We start from the raw sequence: 3,082 nt of genomic DNA, 5'->3' as shown, positions 1-3,082 counted from the left end.
GAATAGTATAAGTGGTTTCTTGCAGGCACTGATCTTAAAAATACAATCTCTATATGAAGTATGTTAAATTTTTAAATGATTGAGTGATTGAGCAACACATTTATCTATGGATTCATAATGTTAAAAAAATTAAAAAATTATCCCTCGTATGTTCTTTTTATTACCCAAATCTTGATAATATATGTTCCGTACCAATTGTACGAAATGCTGCAATATCAACAAAACAAGAAACTGAATTAAAGTTGCAAAATGACAGAACTTGTCATGCATGCTACCACGACTTTTTTTTTTGAACGAAAACATTCAGAGGAAAAAAAAAATCATGTTTGTTAAAAAAGTTTATCCCATTGACAAGTAACGGTATATTTGATAATTTAAAATATAATATTATGATATGATATAAAAAAATAAAATAATATGATTTAAAATTTTAATAAAAATTATTTTTGAATATAATTAAAATTAATTTTTATATTTTTTGAATTAACATGAATTGATATACATAATTTTTTATTTAAACATAACAAAAATCAGTAAACTATGATACAAATATTCAAATTATTAAATCTAGAATAAAGACTCTTATTTCCGACTTTCTGTGATTAGCCGGAGGCCCTTTTTCTTTACCGAAGGTATTGCGAATCAAAATCCCTTTCTCACAAGTTTTCAGCATTACGCCATGAATTGATCAGGTATAATACTATCCATCAGGCTAGAATGATAGTATATCCCGATTTTCTTTCTTTTGTCTGAATGGTATATCCCACTTTGGCATCTCCATGCTAAGGACTAAAGGTAATTGAAATAAATGCTACTAAAATTTTAATCTTCTTGTTGAAGAAGTTACTATATTAATTTGCCCGCAAGGAAAATTATTACCAGTCAAGTCAGTGTGACCCCATGACTTAAGCTTAGACATAGGCCTTTTATAGGCACTAGGTGAAACAAACCAGAGAAAAGTTGAAAATGCAAAATTTGATGTTCGCAAAAGAAGAAAACGCGAATTCTGAGGATGAGGAACTGTCGTACGAAAAAATGAGTCCACCAGGCTTCAGGGAGGTGATGAGAACACTTGTATTATTGGAAACTAGCAGGGAAAAACAAAGTCCGTCTTTGGTTTAATTACCCCTAGCAATTCTTTGAAAAAAAAAAAAAAAAACTAAGCAAGCTTAAGAGCAACAGCTCTGAAATATACAGCGCACAAGATCGCAACAGATCAAAACTAAAAAGTACCTAACTCTTTTATGGCTAATTTTACAAGATCTCGCAGCAAATTGACTCCAAGCCAAATCTATTCGGCTGCAAAACGCCCCCAGCCATGGGCCATCTAACCCCTCAAAAAGATAAAAAAACAGAAGGGGTAGAGTAAAAAAGAACTGGGAAAAAAAGTCAATACCTTCATATTACTGATCAGCATCTACTGTTTAATAACACGCTTCTATACATTTCTTTGTACTTTGTACTATCACTTTCAGAGTAAATTTTGAGTCTCTTTAAGAGTAAGTCCATAGGCTTTCTACCTCTGAATTCTTTTGTGAATCATCAGAGGTTGGTGAGTTTATCCTGGGAGGGCTTACAAGCATTCCTTCTGCCATGTCCACTATCAAATTGGGAAAGTTTAGAAGCTCTTCCTCGTCAATATATTCCTGACCGGAACCAGACTCCATGCAAGTGCTTGATGTGGTACCCTTATTTTCAGGCTCGCCCTGATCCTGTTTTGAGTCTTCTGATGACCCCGTATCTGGCTTGGGTAGCCTGGAACCGGCGGCACTAGCAACTGCAGCCCGAATATCGCTTGCGGATGTAGAAGCCAGTTTTGGGTACGAAAGAATCATATCTGGAAAGTTTAGATCCGTATCGGGAACTTTTAGGGCAATAGCAGCCAGATCATACGCGGTAGCTGCCATTTCAGGGGTCGGGTACGTTCCAAGCCATATACGCGTCGTTTTACGTGGCTCGCGTATTTCAGATACCCATTTGCCGCTCCTGCGTCGTATCCCCCGATAACTCGAATGCCTCCGGAACCAGGCAGACCCGACGATTGATACCTGCCCGGAGATTGGACAGGCGTTGGCGTTGGAGTTGGCGTCGGGATGCCTGGTACGCTGCTGGGTTTTGGAGATATTGGCGATTGGTCTTGTGGCTGATGACTCAATGTTGTCCTGAGATTGAACAAGTCTCGGCAATGGGTTGTCTACTGGGCTGGCACTGGCAGATGAAGGTTTTGGCGACTAGTCTGGAGTGTCACGGATTTGGACAGTTGGGGTGGGCGGTGGCTGCTCTTTTGGGGGCACATTGGTTGAAGGATTGGCCATATTTGTCTATATATATGTATGCAATCATGCGTTTGCAGTGCGAGGGCTTAAGGACTTAAATCGTTTTGGATGCTGTTGGGTTGGATTTATAAGGGTGGAAAAAACCAATGTGCAAAGGCGTGGGGAATTCGCGGGACCTTTTCACAAAGCTATTCACTTTTTTGTATGATAACAGTACATCGGGTGATGTGATAGAGGCTGCATAGCGCACACGTATTGGGCTGTAACTTACATGTTTGTCCACGCCCTCTCGCGATTTGTATACCCAAAGTACACAAATCCCACGAATCCAATCCAATCTAATCCGTCTCTCTCTCTCAAGGTTGGTGATCATAAATTTAGGTCATGCTTACTACTCACTGAAATTCCTTGCCTTTTCTCCTATTCTATTCTTTATTTATTTAATGGTTGTGTTGTGTTGAGCCTTTCAGTTGAATTGATAGAAATGGGCTAGTTATAAAAAAACCCTGAACCAGTGCGACTGATGATCGTTTACGTATCTCCCCATGATGTCAACAATCATTACTTTTCTTCCTTCTGTCCATATTAATATTTCTTTCATTTCCCTACTCATCTACAGATGTTCCTTTCCCTTAATTGCAATTATAACGTAGGCAAATTTTCAATTTGTTTTTATCACTTGGCTTTCTAAATTTTCCCTTCTTAAGTTATTAATTTTCAAGCAAAATACGATCTAGATATGAAGGTGGCACTGAAAATGGATCCAACTCCGAATTGCCTAAATATTTTAATATTTAAGAATAATT

General features: G+C 37.8%; 1 pseudogene; it reads right to left on the bottom strand.

Moving 5' to 3' along the window:
- Nucleotides 1-1,214: 1,214 nt before the first annotated feature.
- LOC111316573 (ethylene-responsive transcription factor ERF027 pseudogene) lies at nt 1,215-2,843 on the bottom strand (annotated as a pseudogene).
- Between the last annotated feature and the right edge of the window lie 239 nt (nt 2,844-3,082).

The sequence above is a fragment of the Durio zibethinus genome, chromosome 9 (genome assembly GCF_047325235.1).
Source record: "Durio zibethinus cultivar Kanyao isolate XHJ-2024 chromosome 9, ASM4732523v1, whole genome shotgun sequence".
Taxonomy (NCBI): domain Eukaryota; kingdom Viridiplantae; phylum Streptophyta; class Magnoliopsida; order Malvales; family Malvaceae; genus Durio; species Durio zibethinus.
The sequence above is the reverse complement of the archived record's forward strand: the minus strand, read 5'-3'. Positions and strand labels throughout refer to the sequence as shown.